General features: G+C 41.1%; 1 protein-coding gene across 4 annotated transcripts in view; it reads left to right on the forward strand.

Annotated features, from left to right (window-relative positions):
• PAPSS2 (3'-phosphoadenosine 5'-phosphosulfate synthase 2) overlaps positions 1–18,527 on the forward strand; it is an 89,311-nt gene that overhangs the window by 2,826 nt on the left and 67,958 nt on the right. Inside the window, exons 1-2 of one of the 4 annotated variants that reach the window (XM_077822340.1) lie at positions 1,374–1,393; positions 8,968–9,212. The exons of 1 other annotated variant lie outside the window; for it this stretch is intronic. The gene's annotated coding sequence lies outside the window, so the exon portion shown is untranslated. Of the gene's footprint in view, positions 1–1,300; positions 1,394–8,967; positions 9,213–18,527 lie in introns of those variants that run through there. 2 more of the 4 variants (XM_077822339.1, XM_077822341.1) reach the window with 2 other exon arrangements.

Here is an 18,527-nt window from a genome sequence, read left to right on the forward strand (position 1 = left end):
ATATGTGTGCATATATATCTCTATCTATTTTTATATATATATATATATATATATATATGGAAAGAAGTAAGAGTAGTGTATAGCTATCTATAATCTAGTCAATTATTCTGAACACACATTGAGAATGCAACAGTGGTACAGCAGAGGGAGTTTAGAATGTTTGATTAAATAATCCCAAGAAGTTCACATACAAAAACTAGATGTACACTGTCAAATAGGTGCTCTCAGTAGTTCCAAGACCGTTGCTAAGGAACGATGTTAGCATAATTTCTGGTCCTATTGTGTAAGCACTCCAGGCACTAAATGTAAATGTAGAAATTTAGGCACAAAGAATGCAGACCACAAAGCTCACGAAAGCTTATGCTCAAATAAATTGGTTAGTCTCTAAGGTGCCACAAGTACTCCTTTTCTACTTACAGGAAGGAGAACTCTATCCTGGGAAGCAGTGACTCTGAAAAAGTTTTTGTGGGGTTATGATGGATAATCAACTGAACATGAACTCCCAATGTGACACTGAGGCCAAAAGAGCTAATGGAGTCCTGGAATGCATAAGTAGGAGTAGAGAGGTTATTTTACCTCTGTATTTGGAACTGGTCTGACTGCTGCTAGAATATTGTGTCCGGTTCTGGTGTCCACAATTCAGGAAGGATGTTGATGAAATGGAGAAGAGCCATGAGAATGATTAAAGGATTAGAAAATATGCCTTATAGTGATAGACTCCAGGAGCTCAGGTTAAGGGTTGACTTGATCACAGTCTGTAAGCATCTACAGGGGGAACAAATATTTCAGTCCAAGATATAACACAATCCAGTGGTTGGAATTGAAGCTAGACAAACACAGATGGGAAATAAGGTGTACATTTTTGATGTTGAGGGTCATTAATCAGTGGGACAATTTACTAAGGACTGTGGTGGATTCTCCATCACTGACCATTTTTAAATCAAGATTCTATGTTTTTGTAAAAGATATGCTCCATGAATTATTTTGGGGAAATTCTGTGACCTGTGCTATACAGGAAGTCAAACTGGATGATCACAATGGTCCCTTCTGGCCTTGGATTCTATGAATCACTGATGCAGGATCAGGCCCTCAGATTTATGTTCTAGGAGCAGGGACCTTGCCATTCATTCATCTGTAGAATGCCAAGAGCATAGATGGAAAAATACAAATAAATAAGTCGATGTGTGTTTTGACTACGTGAAATGTGCTGATAATCTCAGTCTACAGTGGATAACTGTCTAGGTTACAAGACCCACAACCATAACTAGCACTAATTGCCAACAAAGCTGTCAATCTCTGAGGAAAGGCCAAGGATTGAATTATCAAGGAGACTGAACTGCTGTCTCAAACCTGAGGTAGCCTTTTCAGAATAGGATTGAGCCATATTGACAAGGTAAGTTGGTGAAGCATTCACTGTCATCTGGCAACTTTCAACATGGTAATAAAACCATATTTTAAAAAACAAAACAAAACTGTGAAATAAATAAATAATGGATGAAATTCATAGTACAAATGTAATGGATTCTGCCTGTTCCTAGAGAAGGGCAACAAAGATGTGACAAGATTATGACTATCAACAGATGGCTTAGGCAGTGGTACTATAAGGAGGGCTTTGGGATGTATGGCCACTGGGAGGCATTCATGGACAGAGGACAGTTCTCTCGGGATGGACTTCATCTGAGTAGGGAATGAAATATACTTCTAGGACTGAGGCTGGCACAACTGATTAAGAAAGCTTTAAACTAGGAATCTGGGGGAGATGGTTGGGAGATGTCCAGGTAATCTCCATGCCGGATTTTAGCATTGAGAGAGAAGAAAACGAAGTAAGAAAGGATACAGCCGTGGGTAGGAGAATGGATATAAGGAGGAAGGTCAGTGTGGATACCAGTTTAATAGGTTATACTGGCTGTAGAATGACTGTGCCTAATCGGGTACAGAATGTGAGTGAGGCCAAACAGCAAAAATTAAGATGTTTGTACACGAATGCGAGGAGCCTAGGTAACAAAATGGAGGAACTAGAGCTACTGTTGCAGGAAGTGAAATCAGATATTATAGGGATAACAGAAACATGGTGGAATAGTAGTCATGACTGGACTACGGGTATTGAAGGGTATGTGCTGTTTAGGAAAGACAGAAGTAAAGGTGGTGGAGTAGCATTGTATATCAATGATGAGGTAGAATGTAAAGAAATAAGAAGCAATGGAATGGATAAGACAGAGTCCGTCTGGGCAAAAATTACATTGGGGAAGAAAACTACTAGAGCCTCCCCTGGCATAGTGCTTGGGGTGTGCTATAGACCGCCGGGATCTAATTTGGGTATGGATAGAGCCCTCTTTAATGTTTTTAATGAATTAAATACTAATGGAAACTGCGTGATCATGGGAGACTTTAACTTCCCAGATATAGACTGGAGGACGAGTGCTAGTAATAATAAGAAAAGGAGTACTTGTGGCACCTTAGAGACTAACCAATTTATTTGAGCATGAGCTTTCGTGAGCTAAAAAATCCATTACAATCTACATACCACACAGACTATGCTGACAGCTTGTGTCACACGCTCTCAAAGAAACTGCGGAATCACCTGATCAACATCCTCTACAGCAAACAGGGAAAGATTAAGAATGAGCTCTCAAAAATGGATACTCTCATAAAAAAACAACCTTCCACACAAACTTCCTCATGGCTGGATTTTACTAAAACTAGACAAGCCATTTACAACGCACACTTTGCTTCTCTACAAAAGAAAAAGGACACTAAACTTTCTAAACTACTACATGCTACAAGGGGCCACAGCAATGGTTCCCTCAACCCACCTAGCAATATTGTTAACCTATCCAACTATACTCTCAGCCCAGCAGAAGCAGCTGTCCTATCTCGGGGCCTCTCCTTCTGCCCCTCCACCCCCACGAACATGATACAGTTCTGTGGTGACCTAGAATCCTATTTTCAACGTCTCCGACTCAAGGAATATTTCCAAAATACCTCTGAACAACATACTAATCCACAGAGGCCTCCCTACCAACACTACAAAAAGAAGGATTCTAGGCGGACTCCTCCTGAAAGTCGAAACAGCAGACTGGACTTCTACATAGAGTGCTTCCGCCGACGTGCACGGACTGAAATTGTGGAAAAGCAGCATCACTTGCCCCATAACCTCAGCCGTGCGGAACGCAATGCCATCCACAGCCTCAGAAACAACTCTGACATCATAATCAAAAAGGCTGACAAAGGAGGTGCTGTTGTCATCATGAATAGGTCGGAATATGAACAAGAGGCTGCCCGGCAGCTCTCCAACATCACTTTCTACAAGCCATTACCCTATGATCCCACTGAGAGTTACCAAAAGCAACTACAGCATTTGCTCAAGAAACTTCCTGAAAAAGCACAAGATCAAATCCACACAGACACACCCCTAGAACCCCGACCTGGGATATTCTATCTACTACCCAAGATCCATAAACCTGGAAATCCTGGGCGCCCCATCATCTCAGGCATTGGCACCCTGACAGCAGGATTGTCTGGCTATGTAGACTCCCTCCTCAGGCGCTACGCTACCAGCACTCCCAGCTACCTTCGAGACACCACTGACTTCCTGAGGAAACTTCAATCCATCGGTGATCTTCCTGATAACACCATCCTGGCCACTATGGATGTAGAAGCCCTCTACACCAACATTCCACACAAAGATGGACTCCAAGCTGTCAAGAACACTATCCCCGATAATGTCACGGCTAACCTGGTGGCTGAACTTTGTGACTTTGTCCTTACCCATAACTATTTTACATTTGGGGACAATGTATACCTTCAGATCAGCGGCACTGCTATGGGTACCCGCATGGCCCCACAGTATGCCACCATTTTTATGGCTGATTTAGAACAGCGCTTCCTCAGCTCTCATCCCCTAAAGCCCCTACTCTACTTGCGCTATATTGATGACATCTTCATCATCTGGACCCATGGAAAAGAAGCCCTTGAGGAATTCCACCATGATTTCAACAACTTCCATCCCACCATCAACCTCAGCCTGGTCCAGTCCACACAAGAGATCCACTTCCTGGACACTACAGTGCTAATAAACAATGGTCACATAAACACCATCCTATACCGGAAACCTACTGACCGCTATTCCTACCTACATGCCTCCAGCTTTCACCCTGACCGCACCACACGATCCATCGTCTACAGCCAAGCTCTGCGATACAACCACATTTGCTCCAACCCCTCAGACAGAGACAAACATCTACAAGATCTCTGTCAAGCTTTCTTACAACTACAATACCCACCTGCGGAAGTGAAGAAACAGATTGATAGAGCCAGAAGAGTTCCCAGAAGTCACCTACTACGGGACAGGCCTAACAAAGAAAATAACAGAACGCCACTAGCTGTCACCTTCAGCCCCCAACTAAAACCCCTCCAACGCATTATTAAGGATCTACAACCTATCCTAAAGGATGACCCAACACTCTCACAAATCTTGGGAGACAGGCCAGTCCTTGCCTACAGACAGCCCCACAACCTGAAGCAAATACTCACCAACAACCACATACCACACAACAGAACCACTAACCCAGGAACTTATCCTTGCAACAAAGCCCGTTGCCAACTGCGCCCACATATCTATTCAGGGGACACCATCACAGGGCCTAATAACATCAGCCACACTATCAGAGGCTTGTTCACCTGCACATCCACCAATGTGATATATGCCATCATGTGCCAGCAATGCCCCTCTGCCATTTACATTGGTCAAACTGGACAGTCTCTACGTAAAAGAATAAATGGACACAAATCAGATGTCAAGAATTAGAACATTCATAAACCAGTCGGAGAACACTTCAATCTCTCTGGTCACGCAATCACAGACATGAAGGTCGCTATCTTAAAACAAAAAAACTTCAAATCCAGACTCCAGCGAGAAACTGCTGAATTGGAATTCATTTGCAAATTGGATACTATTAATTTAGGCTTAAATAGAGACTGGGAGTGGCTAAGTCATTATGCAAGGTAGCCTATTTCCCCTTGTTTTTTCCTACCCTCCCCCCCCAGACGTTCTGGTTAAACTTGGATTTAAACTTGGAGAGTGGTCAGTTCGGATGAGCTATTGCCAGCAGGAGAGTGAGTTTGTGTGTGTGTGTGTGTCCCCGGGAAAAAAAAAACGGGGGGGGGTGAGAAAGCCTGGATTTGTGCTGGACATGGCCCACCTTGATTACCATACACATTGTAGGGAGAGTGGTCACTTTGGATGAGCTATTACCAGCAGCATAGTGAGTTTGTGTGTGTGGTTTTTGGAGGGGGGTGAGGGGGTGAGAGAACCTGGATTTGTGCAGGAAATGGCCCACCTTGATTATCATGCACATTGTGAAGAGAGTTGTCACTTTAGATGGGCTATTACCAGCAGGAAAGTGAGTTTGTGTGTGGGGGGGTGGAGGGTGAGAAAACCTGGATTTGTGCTGGAAATGGCCCAACTTGATGATCACTTTAGATAAGCTATTACCAGCAGGACAGTGGGGTGGGAGGAGGTATTGTTTCATGATCTCTGTGTGTATATAATGTCTGCTGCAGTTTCCACGGTATGCATCCGATGAAGTGAGCTGTAGCTCACGAAAGCTCATGCTCAAATAAATTGGTTAGTCTCTAAGGTGCCACAAGTACTCCTTTTCTTTTTGCGAATACAGACTAACACGGCTGTTACTCTGAAACCAGTAATAATAAGAGGGCTCAGATTTTCCTAGATGCGATAGCTGATGGATTCCTTCATCAAGTAGTTGCTGAACTGACTTGAGGGGATGCCATTTTAGATTTGGTTTTGGTGAGTAGTGAGGACCTCATAGAAGAAATGGTTGTAGGGGACAATCTTGGTTCAAGTGATCATGAGCTAATTCAGTTCAAACTGAACGGAAGGATTAACAAAAATAAATCTGCAACTAGAGTTTTTTATTTCAAAAGGGCTGACTTTCAAAAATTTAGGAAATTAATTAGGGAAGTGGATTGGACTGAACAATGTATGGATCTAAAGGCAGAGGAGGCCTGGGATTACTTTAAATCAAAGCTGCAGAAGCTATCGGAAGCCTGCATCCCAAGAAAGGAGAAAAAATTCATAGGTAGAAGTTGTAGACCAAGCTGGATGAGCAAGCATCTCAGAGAGGTGATTAAGAAAAAGCAGAAAGCATACAGGGAGTGGAAGATGAGAGGGATCAGCCAGGAAAGCTACCTTATTGAGGTCAGAACATGTAGGGATAAAGTGAGACAGGCTAAAAGTCAAGTAGAGTTGGACCTTGCAAAGGGAATTAAAACCAATAGTAAAAGGTTCTATAGCCATATAAATAAGAAGAAAACAAAGAAAGAAGAAGTGGGACCGCTAAACACTGAGGATGGAGTGGAGGTCAAGGATAATCTAGGCACGGCCCAATATCTAAACAAATACTTTGCCTCAGTCTTTAATAAGGCTAAAGAGGATCTTAGGGATAATGGTAGCATGACAAATGGGAATGAGGATATGGAGGTAGATATTACAATATCTGAGGTAGAAGCGAAACTTGAACAGCTTAATGGGACTAAATCGGGGGACCCAGATAATCTTCATCCAAAAATATTGAAGGAATTGGCACATGAAATTGCAAGCCCATTAGCAAGAATTTTTAATGAATCTGTAAACTCAGGGGTTGTACCGTATGATTGGAGAATTGCTAACATCGTTCCTATTTTTATGAAAGGAAAAAAAAGTGATCCAGTCCTGTTAGTTTGACATCTGTAGTATGCAAGGTCTTGGAAAAAATTTTGAAGGAGAAAGTAGTTTAGGACATTGAGGTCAATGGTAAATGGGACAAAATACAACATGGTTTTACAAAAGGTAGATCGTGCCAAACCAACCTGATCTCCTTCTTTGAGAAAGTAACAGATTTTTTAGACAAAGGAAACGCAGTGGATCTAATTTACCTAGATTTCAGTATGGCGTTTGGTACCGTGCCACATGTGGAATTATTAGTTAAATTGGAAAAGATGGGGATCAATAGGAAAATTGAAAGGTGGATAAGGAAATGGTTAACAGGGAGACGACAGCGCGTCCTACTGAAAGGTGAACTGTCAGGCTGGAGGGAGATTATCAGTGGAGTTCCTCAGGGATCAGTTTTGGGACCAACCTTATTTAATCTTTTTATTACTGACCTCGGCACAAAAAGTGGGAGTGTGCTCATAAAGTTTGCGGATGATACAAAGCTGGTAGGTATTGCCAATTTAGAGAGAGACCGGGATATCATACAGGAAGATTTGGATGACCTTGTAAACTGGAGTAATAGTAATAGGATGAAATTTAATCATGAGAAGTGTAAGGTCATGCATTTAGGGATTAATAACAAGAATTTTAGTTATAAGCTGGGGATGCATCAATTAGAAGTAATGGAGGAGGAGAAGGACCTTGGAGTATTGCTTGATCATAGGATGACTATGAGCTGCCAATGTGATATGGTCGGGAAAAAAGCTAATGCCGTCTTGGGATGCATCAGGAGAGATATTTGCAGTAGAGATAAGGAGGTTTTAGTATAGTTATACAAGGCACTGGTGAGACCTCATCTGGAATACTGTGTGCAGTTCTGGTCTCCCGTGTTTAAGAGGGATGAATTCAAACTGGAACAGGTACAGAGAAGGGCTACTAGGATGATCCGAGGAATGGAAAACCTGTCTTATGAAAGGAGACTCAAGGAGCCTGGCTTGTTTAGCCTAACCAAAAAAAGGTTGAGGGGAGATATGATTGCTCTCTATAAATATATCAGAGGGATAAATACCAGAGAGGGAGAGGAATTATTTAAGCTCAGTACCAATGTGGACACAAGAACAAATGGATATAAACTGGTCATTGGGAATTTTAGACTTGAAATTAGACGAAGGTTTCTAACCATCAGAGGAGTGAAGTTTTGGAATAGCCTTCCAAGGGAAGCAGTGGGGTCAAAAGACCTATCTGGCTTTAAGATTAAACTCGATAAGTTTGTGGAGGAGATGGTATGATGGGATAACATGATTTTGGCAATTAATTGATCTTTAAATATTCATGGTAAATAGGCCCAATGGCCTGTGATGGGATGTTAGATGGGGTGGGATCTGAGTTACTACAAAGAATTCTTTCCTGGGTATCGGGCTGGTGAATCTCGCCCACATGCTCAGTGTTCAGCTGATCACCATATTTGGGGTTGGGAAGGAATTTTCCTCCAGGGCAGATTGGAAGAGGCCCAGGAGGTTTTTTGCCTTCCTCTGTAGCATGGGGCACGGGTCGCTTGCTGGAGGATTCTCTGCTCCTTGAAGTCTTTAAACCACGATTTGAGGACTTTAATAGCTCAGACATAGGTGAGAGGTTTTTCTCAGGAGTGGGTGCATGAGATTCTGTGGCCTGCGTTGTGCAGGAGGTCAGACTAGATGATCATAATGGTCCCTTCTGACCTTAATATCTATGAATTAAAGTTCCAATACTTATGATAAGTAAAAATCACCTTTCAACTGCCAACTGTTTTCCATTATTTCTTGGAATTTGAGGCTTGATTACAAACTGAATTTCCATATTTTTCCTGGTTTAAATCAGAACTATACGAGTCTTTAAACTAAACTCCTATTAATTTAACTGGATGATTTCCGAGTATCTTCTCATTATTTGTCATTCTATAAACGGATTCACCATATTTTAAATGTGATGCAAGTTCATTCAGACCTTGATTAAATCAAACCCATGCACATCAAGTACAACTATATAACAATATTAGCATTCTGTTCATATTGTAATAAAACTGGTGGTGCTCTGTTTTAAAGCTCTTCCACATGAGGTAATCCACTGCTTTGCTGTTTGCAAGCAGATAGTCACAGGGGAACTCCTTTGAGTGGAAATAAATCTCTGGAGAGGGGTCCACGTGGGAGTAGTGTAATTCTAGAGGTCATAAAATCTGGTTAGTTTATGCAATGTATATACAATTGTTTGTTTCACAGTGTTGAGATGGGCATTAAAGAAACCTAACGAAACAACATGGGCAGCGGGTATAACAGGCCAAGAAAGGCTAAGCCTTCCCTGGCACAACGGCTGCTGACCCTCCACTGGACACCTGGGCCACGGTGGCCCTGCCTCTTGCCCAAAGCCCCCACTGCCTGCTGCTGCCTGCCAGTAAGTCCTCTACTCCAGCACCACCCTGCTCTGGAAGTCCCCGCTGCTTGCTGTGTGATGTGGCAAGCCAGAGGTGGGTAGGGGCATCTGGCAGGGGAGTGAGGCGGCTTGGCCGGATGCTGTGGGTAGGGGGCCAGTGGCTCGGCGGTGGGGGGGGCAGCAGCTTGGATGGGTGGGCCTTCAGGGGCGAGGGGAGCTGGTGGCTCGGCCTGGGGCTGGACCAGTGTTCGGGGGACCGGTGGCTTGGCCGGGACCGGGGCGGGGGACCCTTTGGGGAAGGGGTGCTGTTGTCTTGGCCCAGCACTTGGCTTAGCCTGAACCAGCAGCCCAGCACTCAGGCTAAGCCAAGTGCTGGGCCAAGCGGTGGCTTGGCCGACGTGGGGGTGATTTTGGGGCAGGGAGGGCGAGGGATCTTTTGTGACTGGGGCAGGCAGGCTGGGGCTCCTTCGGTCGAGGGGGGAGGCCTCAGAAAATTACATATCCTAACAAGGTCCCATTTAGTGTGGTAGTTGAGACTTTCCCTTCTTTTACTCCTCACTTAATCTCTTTCTCTACTTTTCCATGAGTGTGAATCCAAATTTTTCTGCTTTTTGGGCATTAATGAAATCCCGATTTCTTCCTGCTCTTCCATAAAAAGAAGCTCCTTACTGGCAAAATGATGCATTAACTTTTCTCCAACAGACTATATCCTGTGGGGCTCTGTGAAGGCATACTCATGTAGCAGAATAGACGTTACCATGAATATGGACAGTTTGATAATGTGTCAGAAAAAGGAATGTACACATGATCTTTAGTAGTTATGAATTTTTAATCTTTTGAAATGCAGTGAGTATTAACTACATTTTGGTCAGTGAAACAAATTATTTGGTTATGTGACCCTTTTATGATAACTGGGTAGAGAGTTATATAATCCAAATATTTAAGAAAACCAAGATGTCGCTTTTGTGTTCATAAAATTCTAGCTCGGTAGTGCTTTCACTTTATACCCATTTAGCTGTGTAGGCAACAATAAGGCAATTAGAAGAACATCACTTTGACTTCTAGACTGTTAGCAGGGTCTGCACTATGTCATTCTCATTAGTAAATAATCTGTTTTAATTCAGATTAAGAACAAAATATTTTACATACAGCAATCTGACTTTTGCTAGTTAGAATGTAAATTATTTTCTCTAGTTCTGTATATGATACTTGAGGAGGTCTGGAATTCTAATGGTAATTATACAGAGAAATGTCTCATTCAGCACATGCTCTGCTTTACTGAATTTGAAAAGACATCATTGATTTCCAGAGTTCTTTTCTAAAAGCAATAAATATTAGCTTTGAGGCACTAAACGAGTTTTTTAGAACAGTGGTGTTTAATAATGACATTAACATTTAACCTTACTTACATAAAACTTCTGTGTTCTTATGAGTGAACTAATACTTTTGAGAACAAATATACTTGAAAATAATTGCTGTGAGTAATGTGTAACTGTAGACCTAACCTTGTTTATTATGTGAGTTTTTGCACAGTGCAGCATTCATGACTAAGTAGACCTCACAACATCCACAAGCTTCAGACTTGTTCTCTATGCACCTGAGGCTTCATTGGCATTTTCTTAATTCAGTACAAAAGTTATCTTTCATAATCAAGTGGCCTTTTCATAACATGCATTAGAATACATATAATAAAATATTTTATTGAGAGAGAGCTTTTGGTAATAAATAAATATACAGATATGGAGGACCTTGCAATGGACTCCTCATTGACATGACTGTCTATAATGATCATTGGATACTGAGGGCCTGTCCTCTCATCCACAGAGATTGAAATGTCATCTCAATGAAACTATATGACTTCATTAACAGTATCTTATTCTCTTTCAGTTACATTGAAGATACTGCATTTTCCCCCTTTATTTAAAAAGGAAATTAATGTGTGACAATATGTACTGTTGGATTTTAAAAAACCTCTCCACGTTTATAAATTATTGAAAGAACACAAAAAAGTAATTGTCTAACATCTAAAGAGGCTCAGTTTCTTTGTTTAAATTACACTGATACATGAAAGAACGTTATATGGTTAACTCACATATAACTAGCTTATACAACTTCAATGTATTCTGATGTTAGAATAGCCATCTAACCATAAGAGCAGAGCTCACATGGATTGTGATATCACTTGCAGTGTGTAACAATAGCCTTAAAGGTTTTTTTATTAACTGAAGGACAACATAAAGATAAACATTTATAAAAATCCTATATAATGCATACTACTAAATCTTTTGTGTGTTCATTTTTGATAATCTTGTATTACAATACAAAAAAGGTTTTATAGGTGTATTATTTCAAGACAACTACTGGTAGCTCACTGCAGTGGAATTTTGACATCAGGGTAAATTGATTGTAGTATATTGTTGTATTGCAGTCCTGTTAGCTGAATTGCTCAAACATTTTTCTGATGTTTTATAACACTTTTAAAATAGTCATAGTTTACAACTATGATTACTTCATAGTTGTGAAATAGAGCCATCCTCTTATTGCCTCATAATGATGAAATATGACTGTTTTGCTATCTAGGAGCTGGACTTTAGCTCTTTCAAATAAAGAAATGCAGAGAATTACATCTGCATAGTTGCACAGACAATAATATTGTTACAGCTGTTCCCCCAGTAAATATATCCAAATACGGCTGTTGGAACATGTAGGCATTTTTGCAGAAAGGATCTTTATAGGGGAGTATCATATTGCTTTTTAACTATTTCTTTAGAAGAGCAGTTAGTCTGTCAAGAATAACTCTTGTAAAGATGTACTTCAATTTGAAATTATACTTGGTATCCGTCAACTAGGTAGCTGTTCAGTTTGATTGTTGTCCATGTGCCCCACCCAAAATCCTTGCTATTCTCTTTCGTGGGTTTTTTTTGTTTCCCCATTTTGTAGCTTATTAACACTATCTGTTTTAAAGGGCTGCTAGCACTACATAGCTTACTGTTTGTATTTAGTGTTCTTAAATGTCAGTTATTGAAGGATAGGTTCTTGCCATCTGAAAGGAAGTGTACATGCACAAATAAATACGCATTTTTACATGATCTGGTAGACATTTTTCTGTGTCCCTACAGTTAAAATAAGAGTGGTTTTCATGTTGGTTCCATTTTTCTAAATATTCTCTCTTTCAGTGTATGATTATGGCACTCAGCTTTATAGACTTTATTGGAAGATGGATCACAGCAGAGGCTAATATGAAATAAAAATTAAGGGGTTCTTTTTGTTGTTTTTTTGGAACTCTGCGAGATTGGATGGTTCAGGGGACTGGTAACCAAACAGTTAAGTCTTTTACCTCTAAAAGAAAAGGAGTACTTGTGGCACCTTAGAGACTAATCAATTTATTTTAGCATAAGCTTTCGTGAGCCACAGTTCACTTCATCAGATGCATACTGTATGAATCCAATGAAGTGAGCTGTGGCTCACGAAAGCTTATGCTCAAATAAATTGGTTAGTCTCTAAGGTGCCACAAGTACTCCTTTTCTTTTTGTGAATACAGACTAACATGGCTGCTACTCTGAAATCTGTGTCACCAATTTAGGCCAAACCTAAGTATTTGGTTACTGGAAGTTATTGTGTAGTAGCTGTTTGGTGACCTGAGTTGGGTGGCCTTACTTCATTTCCTGGTAGACTAATGTTCACGTTATTGTGCACAAAACCCACCACACGTGGTGATAACGAGCACCCTTCTTAGCATTCTTGGCAGAGTAGGTTGGGATTGAACAGGCATGTAGACTGGCCCACCTTGATTATCACTACAAAAGGTTTTTTCCCCCCGCTCTCCTGCTGGTAATAGCTCACCTTACCTGATCACTCTCATTACAGTATGTATGGTAACACCCACTGTTTCATGTTCTCTGTGTATATAAATCTCTCCTCTGTATTTTCCACTGAATGCATCTGATGAAGTGAGCCATAGCTCATGAAAGCTTATGCTCAAATAAATTAGTTAGTCTCTAAGGTGCCACAAGTCCTCCTTTTCTTTTTGCGGATACAGACTAACATGGCTGTTACTCTGAAACCTTTAAACCACCGGGGACAAGTCAGGTCAGAGTTGCAGCTAGTTGCAGAAGCAGTTGCTTTTTCCTGTGTTGTACTAGATCTCTGCAGGCATGAGGCCTAGACTACACTGGAAAAGATTTTCTGGCATAGCTATACTTGCAAACTCGCCTGGTGGAGACACACCTTATACTGGCAAGAGTGTTTCTGCTGGTATAGCTTATATGAATTCCCCAAATGAAATAAGCTATACCAGCAAAAGAACTTTTTTTACCAGTATAACTGTGTCTATACTAACACTTTGGCCTGTATGGAAATGTCATTAAAAAAATCACATCCTTAAGTGACATTACTATACCTGCAAAAGTTTTTAGTGTAGACCTGGCCTCGGTTTCTACACTGTCAATCCTGCACCTTTCACAAGCACTAGAGTCACACAGAAGAAACAGTCCTCAAGTTTGCTGGCATTATTAAGAATGTTTCATTGTCAATAGGAAATCTATGTCAACACATTAATTTCAGGTATAGGTTTCTGCCTCTAGTTCTTGAGATGGCAGCCCCTGAAGTCAGATGTCAGGGAAGGCATGATGGTAATTAGAAGGCTATAATTGTAAGGTCTAATGTTGTATGTTGTGGCACAAAGGGAGCATGGCATGCATATGCTGCTCACCAGTGATTTCTGGTTTCACGGGTGCAGCAAAATGTGTGCCTGTCCCCAATCTTTGGTTTGCTTTGTCTTGCTCCGTACTTCCCAGGCCATACAGCATCCAGCACTGCTGATAGCAGTAATGTTGTCAGGCAGTGTCCGTTGGCATGGTGACCCCCGTGCTACTGATAGTATGGTCCTTATGGAATGGCAGTCGGGGAGCCATGCCACAATCACTCCAGGCAGCTGATGTGAGTGACTGTTCTGCAATGCATTGGACGTGTAAGGGGACCATTCCGAAATTGTCTTCTGTGCTAACTCAAAAGTAGGACCAACCACTGTTGCATCTACAGCAGACAATGTGTAGAGAAGGGTCTCGGTTTGAAGACTACCTTCCTCCCTTGACCATGCTGACAGGCACACAGAAGCAATGGATGAATGTTGTGATTTCACAGTCTAGAACTCAGTGATTGTTTTTGAGAAACTGGAGTGTAGGCATATTTACTGTTATCACGGGGCTGATTTTGACTGTTGAAATATCTGTTTAAGTGGAAACACTGTTTCTGTCTAAAATACAGTGCTTTCGATAAGTTTGTATCTATACATCCGACAAGAAGATAATGTCACTTAACTGTCTATGTCATGAGTGTGATATTGGGTAGGATAACGTTGTTTACCTTGAACTAGTACTTCAGTAACAGTCAACAGTCCTGAAAGTGCACTGACCCTGTGTTCACTTCAGGATATTATCTGTTAATGTATTACTCCCAAGTACATGATGGGCCAAATTTATCCCTGCGGTAACTCCAAGTCATAGTTGCAGAAAGTTAAAGAGTAGTTCACTACAGCCCATGTAGTTGAATATTTTGTCTTTTAAAACTTTCTCAGAGTATAATATTAACAAAGGAAGAGCTATAGATGTTCACATTTCCGTGGTAGCATGCATTATTAGGCAGGATAACAGAAAAGTTTGTGGGGGATACCAAGCTGGGAGGAGTTGCAAGTGCTTTGGAGGATGGGATTAGAATTCAAAATGATCTTAACAAACTGGAGAAATGGTCTGAAATAAATAGGATGAAATTCAATAAGGAAAAATGGAAAGTGCTACACTTAGGAAGGAATAATCACTTGCACAAATACAAAATGGGAAATGACTGCCTAAGAAGGAATACTGCAGAGACAGATCCAGGGGTTATAATGGATCAGAAACTGAATATGAGTCAACATAATATTGTTGCAAAAAAAGCGAACATGATTCTGGGTTGATTTAACAGAAGTATTGTAAGCAAGACACAAGAAGTAATTCTTCCACTCAGGAATTGTAAGGCCTCAGCTGGAGTATTGTGTCATGTTCTGGGAATATCACTTCAGGAAAGATGTGGACAAATTGTACAAAAATGATTAAAGGTGTGGAAAAGACGACCTAGGAGGAAAGATTTTAAAAATTGGATTTGTTTAGTCTGGAGAAGAGAAGACTGAGCGAGGATTTAATAGTCTACAAGTACATAAAAAGTTGTTATAAAGATGAGGGTGATACATTGTTCTCCTTAACTACTGAGGACAGGACAATAAGTAATGGGCTTAAATTTCAGGAAGGGAGATTTAGGTTCCTAACTGTCAGGTGGTTAAGCACTGGAACAAATTACCTAGGGAGGTTGTGGATTCTCCATCACTGGCGGTTTTTAAGAACAGGTTAGACAAACACCTGTGAGTGATAGTCTAGATAATACTTATTCCGGCCTTAGTGCAGGGGACTAGATGACCTATCAAAATCCCTTCCAGTCCTACATTTCTATGATTCTATAATATTATAAGCAGGGCTGGTAGCACCACCTATTATTAAGGTTGTCTGACAGTTCCCATCATAAGACTGTGTTTTCACTTGCTTCTACCTTGCCAGACTTTAAGCATGTGGGTTGAAATGTGTCATGTGGGTGGGAGCCTCAGGCTGAGTTATTTTGGAAGATTTCAGCAAGAATGGTTAAGCTGTCTCTAAGAATGAGGCTAGGGAAAATACATTGTTTGGCCCATGTTTTAAAAAATAATTCCTATGACTTTGTCTTTGACTAGATGTGTATTAACTGAGCACCATCCATCCTGTGCACTGAATGAAGCAGGGATTCTGTGCGGGGAAAATAGTATATGATCTCTGAGATATGTCTTGTCCTATGAGCAAAGGAAGACAGAAGGCAGAAGATTCTGGAAGTGAATCACTGGCAAGATAGGTTTAGTGTCTGGTGAAGGGTTTTGGTTTTGTGGAACATTGGTCCACCTTCTACAGGGAAAGGGAACCATACAGTTTGGATGGTCTCCACCTCAGAAGAAGAGGGATCAATCTCCTTGGGAATAGGCTAGTTAGAGTAGTCAGGAGGGGGTTAAACTAATAGTCAAAGGGGAGGATAAAAAGAGGAATGATATGAGCACCCAAGATGAAATCAAGATACTGAAAACAAAATTAATCAAGAAACTAAAGGAAATGAAGAGAAGAAATTTCTGAATTGCACTATACACTAATGCTAGGAGCCTGGGTAACAATTGAGGAATTAGAATTGCTCTTTATGAGTATAACTTTGATCTAGTTGATACTACTAAAACCTGGTGGGATGATTCACACCATTGGAATGTTAAAATCAGTGGCTATAACCTATTTAGGAAGGATTGAGCGGGCAAAGGGGGAGGGAGAGTGCTACTCTACACCAAATTACCTGATTTGACGTCACTGATAACTCAGAAGAAAGTGGTCTTGAGCACTTATGGATCAATGTCCTAACAGATAAAGCACAAGATGGGGCATTAGTTGGTGTCAGCTACAGAGCACCAAATCACACTAAGAATGACTACACCTCCTTACTCATGTATCTGTACTATATAGGAAAAAAACCTGTGAGATCATGGGGGACTTCAATTTGAGTGACATAAGCCGGAAGTCTCATGCTGCCAGTATTAAAACATCCTTGAAATTTTTAAACATTATAGCTGACAAACCTATGGACATATTCTAAATGTGGGACAATTATCCCCCCTAACCTCTCTTCTACCCTCCCCCAAACAACAAAGAACAAGCAAACAAAAAAGAGAGCCCTCTTCAAGGGTAAAAAAACAATGCAGGCAGAAGTCCAGTAGCAGAGTTGGAGCTATGCAGTTAATTGCACTGAATGCAGCATGTAGGATTACCTTCCCTGTGGGCAAGTGGCATATGTCTGCATTCGGTGCAAACAACTCATGGCCCTCAGAGACTGAGTATGGGCTCTTGGTACCAGAGTGGCTGAACTGGAGGAGCTAAGGGAGACAAAGAGGTACATAGATGAGACTTTCAGAAACACAGTAGAAGAGTACTACCCCCTTCTGATAGCCTGTGTGCTGTTGAGGAGGATGAAAGTCTTGGGGAAGGAGAACATCAAGCTGGAGTGAAGGTAAATGATCCCATAGTTGGGACCATCCGGATGTCATGGTATCCTTTCACATTGAGGATATCCCTCCAAGGGAGGGGACCCCAGTTATTAGCAAAAGACTGGTAATAGTAATGGGGGATTTGATTATTAGAAATCTAGACAGTTGGGTTTGTGATGACTAGGAGAATTGCATGGTGAATTGCCTGCCAGGTGCAAAGGTTGCTGATCTCTCAAGACATCTAGATAGACTTATGTGCAGTGTTGTGGAGGAGCCAGTCGTCATGGTACATGTACATACCAGTGACCTAAGGAAAGGCAGGAGAGAAGTTCTGGAGGTCAAATTTAGTCAGCGAAGTAAGAGATTAAGGTTCAAGATCTTCCATGGCAACATTGTCTGAAATATTTCCAGTTCCATGTACAGGGCCAGTTAGGCAGAACTGCAGGGTCCCAAAGAGTAGATGAGATGATAGTGGCAAGAGGAAAGATTTAGGTTTGTTAGGCAATGGGATAGGAGGAGCCTATACAAGAAGGATGAGCTCTGACCTAAACCAAAATGGAACCGGATTGCTGGCATATAAAATTAAAAAGGTCAGAGAAGTATTTTTAAACTAAGGGCTGGGTAAAAGCAGAGAGTTGTGGAGAAGCACACTTTTTGGAGAGAGACATCCTCAGGGGAGGATTTATTAAAGGGGATACTCTATATCCTCAAAGAGGAGAAGAGAGGAGAGACACTGATAAAGTACAGGTAGGAAATGAAGAGAAACAGTCAAGTGAAAAAGAGTCCCATTCAGTTATATCAGATGAAGCCAGACAACTAAATATTGACAAATTTTATAAGTGCATATATACAAATGCTAGAAGTCTAAATTCAAAGATTGGTGAAATTTAACACCTGGTATTAAATGAATACTTGTGGCACCTTAGAGACTAACCAATTTATTTGAGCATAAGCTTTCGTGAGCTACAGCTCACGATGAAGTGAGCTGTAGCTCACGAAAGCTTATGCTCAAATAAATTGGTTAGTCTCTAAGATGCCACAAGTACTCCTTTTCTTTTGGCGAATACAGACTAACACGGCTGTTACTCTGAAACCTGGTATTAAATGAGGATCTTGATATAATAGGTATCACAGAAACTTGGTGGAATGATGATAATCAATGGGACACTGTAATACAAGTGTACAAAATATATAGGAATGACAGTAGGTGGCACTGGAGGGGGAATGGCACTATATGTAAAAGAAAGCAGAGTCAAATATAGTAAAAATCTTAAATGAATCAAACAGTACCGTAACATCTTCATGGATTGAAATTCCATGCTTGAATAATAA

Source organism: Eretmochelys imbricata, chromosome 7 (assembly GCF_965152235.1).
Source record: "Eretmochelys imbricata isolate rEreImb1 chromosome 7, rEreImb1.hap1, whole genome shotgun sequence".
Taxonomy (NCBI): Eukaryota; Metazoa; Chordata; order Testudines; family Cheloniidae; genus Eretmochelys; species Eretmochelys imbricata.